This window comes from Oncorhynchus clarkii, chromosome 10 (assembly GCF_045791955.1).
Source record: "Oncorhynchus clarkii lewisi isolate Uvic-CL-2024 chromosome 10, UVic_Ocla_1.0, whole genome shotgun sequence".
In the NCBI taxonomy this organism is placed as follows: domain Eukaryota; kingdom Metazoa; phylum Chordata; class Actinopteri; order Salmoniformes; family Salmonidae; genus Oncorhynchus; species Oncorhynchus clarkii.
In genome coordinates this window covers 30,114,878-30,121,393 of record NC_092156.1, presented here as the reverse complement: position 1 = coordinate 30,121,393, position 6,516 = coordinate 30,114,878, and the positions used below count along the sequence as shown (strand labels likewise).

Sequence of the window (6,516 nt, the reverse complement as noted above, 5' to 3'; positions counted from 1 at the left end):
CCACATGCTTCAAGAGGGCCACCATTGTTCCTGTTCCCAAGAAAGCTAAGGTAAATGAGCTAAACGACTACCGCCCCGTAGCACTCACTTCCGTCATCATGAAGTGCTTTGAGAGACTAGTCAAGGACCATATCACCTCCACCCTACCTGACACCCTAGACCCACTCCAATTTGCTTACCGCCCAAATAGGTCCATAGATGACGCAATCGCAACCACACTGCCCTAACCCATCTGGATAAGAGGAATACCTATGTGAGAATGCTGTTCATCGACTACAGCTCAGCATTTAACACCATAGTACCCTCCAAACTCATCATCAAGAGACCCTGGGTCTCGACCCCACCCTGTGCAAATGGGTACTGGACTTCCTGACGGGCCACCCTCAGGTGGTGAGGGTAGGTAACAACAACTCCACCCCGCTGATCCTCAACACTGGGGCCCCACAAGGGTGCGTTCTGAGCCCTCTCCTGTACGCCCTGTTCACCCATGACTGCGTGGCCATGCACGCCTTCAACTCAATCATCAAGTTTGTGACACTACAGTGGTAGGCTTGATTACCAACAACGAGATGGCCTACAGGGAGGTGGTAAGGGCCCTCGGAGTGTGGTGTCAGGAAAATAGCCTCACACTCAACGTCAACAAAATAAAGGAGATGAACATGGACTTCAGGAAACAGCAGAGGGAGCACCCACCTATCCACATCGATGGGACAGTAGTGGAGAGGGTAGTAAGTTTTAAGTTCCTCAGCGTACACATCACGGACAAACTGAATTGGTCCACCCACACAGACAGCATGGTGAAAAAGGCGCAGGGGCGCCTCTTCAACCACAGGAGGCTGAAGAAATTCGGCTTGTCACCAAAAGCACTCACAAACTTTTACAGATGCACGATCGAGAGCATCCTGTCGGGCTGTATCACCGCCTGGTACGGCAACTGCTCCGCCCACTACCGTAAGGCTCTCCAGAGGGTAGTGAGGTCTGCACAACGCATCACCGGGGGCAAACTACCTGCCCTCCAGGACACCTACACCACCCGATGTCACAGGAAGGCCATAAAGATCATCAAGGACAACAACCACCCGAGCCACTGCCTGTTCACCCCGCTATCATCCAGAAGGCGAGGTCAGTACAGGTGCATCAAAGCAGGGACCGAGAGACTGAAAAACAGCTTCTATCTCAAGGCCAGCAGACTGTTAAACAGCCACCACTAACATTGAGTGGCTGCTGCCAACACACTGACTCAACTCCAGCCACTTTAATAATGGAACAATTGATGTAAAAATGTATCACTAGCCACTTTAAACAATGCCACTTTATATAATGTTTACATACCCTACATTACTCATCTCATATGTATATACTGTACCCTATACCATCTACTGCATCTTGCCTATGCTGTTCTGTACCATCCCTCATTCATATATTTTGATGTACATATTCTTCATCCCTTTGCACTTGTGTGTATAAGGTAGTTGTTGTGGAATTGTTAGGTTCGATTACTCGTTGGTTATTACTGCATTGTAGGAACTCGAAGCACAAGCATTTCTCTACACTCGCATTAACATCTGCTAACCATGTGTATGTGACAAATAAAAATGGATTTGATTTTTGCAGCCATGGGTGGGCCTTGGAGGGCACAGCCCCACCCACTTGGTAGCCAGGTCCAGCCAATCAGAATTAGTTTTTCCCCACAAAAGTGCTTTATTACAGACAGAAATGCACCTCAGCTCATGAAACATGTGACCAACACTTTAAATGTTGCTTTTATATTTTTGTTCAGTATATCATTTTGGTATCTTGGATGGTCAGTCCTGGCTTGCACCCATAGCCCTGTCTATTAATTTTAGAATGGTTGCGTTTCCTCAGACAGACAGTTCAATATCATTTAAAACCAAGTGTTCGGCAAATCCATGCATACACTAAGTCGCAATTTCCTAAATATGTTTTTACCGTCACACAATTCCTTCAATTTCGGGACATGTAACAGTAACTGTTCAGTCTTGCTGACGTCTGCTATTCTGTATCATGTATCATCTTCAAGCCTCAAGCGACTGAAGATCACAGATTGGTCATCGCCCAGCGGTCGCGTTTGTGATCTGCATAAAACATTGGGAAATGCTGTTCTTTTTCACCTACCACGCCAAGTTCGCGCCGCCCAACGGACCCCCGCCCACTCTCTTTCTCACCGCTTTCACAAGCCTCGATAATGAATGGGAAGGGGTGTTTCGCCGCGCGGCACCGCGTGCTAGAGTACACGAGCCGTGCAGCGCGAGTCAATGAAGAACTCCTAGGAAAACCTTGGTTGGCCCACAAATATTCTCTGACGTTATATAACGACGTCTGCTCGCCTCACTTCCTGGTTGACTGTGTGAATTTGTCCAAACATGACCGCGTGTGCTGTGTACAGGTAGAATAGATAAAAGGTATACCTTTTTTTGTACCTCATGGCTTCTGTCAGTGACCTGCAAGCTCGACGAGTTGAAAATAATAATACACGCACTCTGTTGAACTCAGAAGGTGTTTATGAAGCAGCAGAAGATAATTCATCCCAGATCATTCTGGAGAACCCCGATCCTGATATCGTTAAAACAATCTCACATTATTTCGATGTTGCTCTCAGTGGGCAGAAATATGTGTTATCCCATCCCGTCACAGACCATGGCACTGAGTCTTCAGCAGACAGGTAAGCACACGTGGAAAGATGAACCCAGATAAATTGGTTAAAAGTCAGTGCTGTGCCCTCAGCAATGCTTCTACATAAATGTGTGAAGCATTCAGAATAGATTCCTATAGCTAGCTTATTACAACAATGTCAAGAAAAATGTATTTGAATTAACATTACAATTAACACAACCAAAAGTGTGAACATTGCAATGCTTGTCTTTCCCTTTTCTCACACATATATCAGTAGGGATTCAGGGGACAGCCTGTTCATAACTCAAGTGCCAGTGTCTGAGGTGGTGAGGTCTGTGAGAAGATGTCACTCAAAGGAGAGGTCAGAGTTCACATGTACCATAGAATCAGAGGAGGAGAGTGGGGACGAAGATGGACCTGCCACTCCCCAAAGGAAGCAGCAGGTCTCACAGGCAATGAAACATCACAAGAGGAAAGCAGAGAAGCATGGCCTGAAAAAGTACTGCTTTCCCTTTCTGGGGAGCGTTTACAGAAGTAAACCCCTATCTAGTCGAGAGTGGGCTTACAGAAACACACACCTACCACTATTAAATAGTGTGACCTTCTCGGTAAGTAGGCAGCACTTCTTGTGTCATATTCGTATTGTAAAAAAAAAGATCCTTCATAAAATAAAACAAAGTGCAGCTTCTGATACTTATCATTTGGATCATATATAGGCCTAATGTATTTGTGGGTAACTAATGTGTCATATGCTTCTAAATGTCTTCTCAGTCTCACTGACATTAAATCCCTTTTGTTTCCAATAGAGTAAGGCAATTGGAGGCTTTTTTAGATGTGTCAAAACACTGAAGAAGTTCTCTAAAGGAAAAGTGACTTTAGCTTCAGCTTTACCAAACAGATATCTGGATAAGGAAGGTGAACTGTCTCCACTGTCAGAGTAAGGTTTCTACAGCTCTACATTTTGAAATAAGAAAAGGTTGTAATTGCTGGAGATGGTCAGTGCTCTTAAGGTAGATTTGAGCTATGAAATTTATAATGATTGTATATTTCTGAGGTGTATAATGCTGTATTTTTTTCTATGGAACAACAGACAGGAGGTGGAATCTGAAGGTAGTGATGATGACATCAGAGTGGTGGTGAGTATGATCAAATAATCTTACATTTTATCTAGGCTCTTTTTCTCATTGCATCATGAGTCAAATGATTTGCTATTTCATTTTATCAACATTTCTTTGTTACAGGAAAATACACTTTTAATGCCATTCCTGAAAAAGAAAAATAGGCGAACTTGGCGTTATCCATCATCTGAAGCTGAAAAGCAATGCAGAAAGTTTTCATCTGTAAGCAAAGACTCCACCGACAAGACAAAGAAACGGAGCACAAAGAAAACACAATACCTCCCTCATGTTAAAGAAACTCTTTCCTTGGTTTCCAAAATGATTAAAGACACACCATCAAAGCTGAGTTTTACTGGGTCACGGCGAATCGTACCTGAGAAATGTAACATGGCAGAAGAAGAGACTAACCCAGAGTCAGTCAGTTGCGTTAGGAGATGTTCATCTGGTAGGAGTTTAGTCCGCAATGAAACAGAAGAACCTGGTATACATTTAGCTGAAAATACAGATGGACAGGAAGAGAACGACAACATGGACATTTCATTGACAGAATGGAAGACAATGCTGAATATCGGATTTGTCAGTGAGGAAGTAGAGGGGAGTAGAATAGACCAGGCAGTGGACATAACGAGTTCACCTATTAGTGAAGTGCAGGAAAGTGAAGGAAGATGTTTGGAGAGGACCCAAGGCAGAGCCATGACCCGCAGTGTGACTGGGCAGCGCCCTGATCGTGACCATCAGAACCAGACAAGAGAAACAGAGGCTGATCCTGGAATTAAAGGTCACAACCCCGCTTCAACAGATCCAGCGCTCACAAATGACTGTACAAATGTTGATGCTGGGGGAGACTATGAACAGAAGGGAAAGAAGAGGAAGAAAAAGAACAGGAAAAGAGAGGGAGGAGATGATGAAAGTATAGAGGACCGAGTTGGGCAGCCTCCATGCCAAGAAGCTCCAGATTATCAGGAACTAGTCACCTGTGTGAGTACAAGCACCATACAGGGAGGAGAGGTTACTGAGATAACCCAGGATAACAAGGCAGAGCATTCTGTGTCTGTGTCTGGTGAAATGATTATGCCACAGAAAAAGAAGAGAAAAAAGGAGAGGAGGGATTCACCATGCCATGTTGATACAGATATAGGCCTAAGACAGGAAGAGAACCCCAAGCTATCATCCCATGCTGGAGGTGGTGCTATAGTTCAGACCGAAGACATAGAACTGAAGAAAATGAAGAAAAAGTATAAGAATTCCACAGCACATGCCATCCTGGAGGAAGGACCAGAAAAAGGACATTTTCTGAATTTGAGTTTGGAAACACAGTTAGATGAGGTAATAGGACCCCAAAAGGGAACAAACATTTCAACCCTCCCTGAAGATACTGTCATAAACCTACAGGTAAATGCTACTGATATAAGACCGAAAACAATTGAGTGCTCTATAGTCCAACTTACTAAATTGGTAGCCCAGAGAAAGAAGCATAAAACCATGGCACCAATAGACAATTCTTTGGCACAGAGTGATGGCACAATTTATTTTAGGAAAAAGAAAAAGGCAAAGAAAGATGGGGATTCCTGCAGCAATGAAATGGTGGGAAATTATACTGAAATTCCTCTGATTACAAGTACTTCATCTCAATCTGGTGAAATCAATACACTGGAGAAGAAAAACCGCAAACGAGATAAGAAACAGAATTCTGACATTCATGAAGATTCTTTGGCCAGACCCAAAGAGAATGTTGTGACCCATGAGAGGTCTGAAGACAAGGTTACGGAGAAGAAGCGGAAGAAGAGGAGGAAATCTTCAACTGAAGATGGCGCCATTGTTCAACAACAAGAGGATAGTATTCAAAAATTCCATATCACCCTCAAGAGTTCTGTGTCTGAATCCATTGACACTGTGCCACCAAGAAAAAAGCGGAAGAAAGATGGGGATGTCGTAACTCCTTTGAGCACAGAGGAGAGACGTCAAAAGAACAGCATACCACCTGAAACAGATGAGATCACTAGCCCAAGAAAGAAGAAGAAAAAGCGAGATGAGTCTAAAGACACTTGTTCTGTCATACACCAGGATACAGCAGCTCCACTGGAAAAAGACAGTATTGGCATATCTTTGGAGGGGTGTGAGAGTTCTGCTTTGACTCCAGATGACACAGTTTCTCAGAGAAAAACTAAGAAAAATAAGAATTCCCTCACCAAACATGATCCTGAGGGAAGACTGAAAAATGATGCAACTAAAATATCTCAGAGGATGAACGCAACTGTAAAAAATTCTGCTGAAGTGAGACTTGAAGCTGAAAGTGCCTTTATATCCTCAGAGAGAAAGAGGAAAAAGACAAAGAGGAGGAAATCCACTGATTACGAAGTACCAGCGGTAGGACATCAAGATAATGATAACACTGCAATGCTAATTGAAACGACCCAGAGTTCTATGACCCAATACAAAGAAACAGAGTCACAGAAGAAGAAGAAGAAAAATAAAATAAATGATAACACTGCAATGCTAATTGAAACGACCCAGAGTTCTATGACCCAATACACAGAAACAGAGTCACAAAAGAAGAAGAAGAAGAAGAAGAAGAAGAAGAAGAAGAAAATAAATAGAAAAACGAACAAGGAATCAGTTGCCCCGAAGTGCACAGATGGAAGACAGACCGGGGAGATGTCAGGCTGTCTGCCTTTACCACAGATTAATCCTGATCCTGTATCAATCTCCCATGAATTTGTTTCATCAGCAGAGAAGAAAAAGAAGAAAAATAAGCATGGAAAAG

At 43.5% G+C, this 6,516-nt stretch overlaps 1 long non-coding RNA gene across 1 annotated transcript; it reads left to right on the top strand.

The window, feature by feature from the left end:
• The first annotated feature begins 2,351 nt into the window (after window positions 1-2,351).
• On the top strand, window positions 2,352-6,232 carry LOC139418254 (uncharacterized). The gene is made up of 5 exons (XR_011635291.1): window positions 2,352-2,683; window positions 2,909-3,242; window positions 3,441-3,571; window positions 3,725-3,770; window positions 3,876-6,232. It is a non-coding gene; the product is annotated as an uncharacterized lncRNA (long non-coding RNA).
• Window positions 6,233-6,516: the final 284 nt, after the last annotated feature.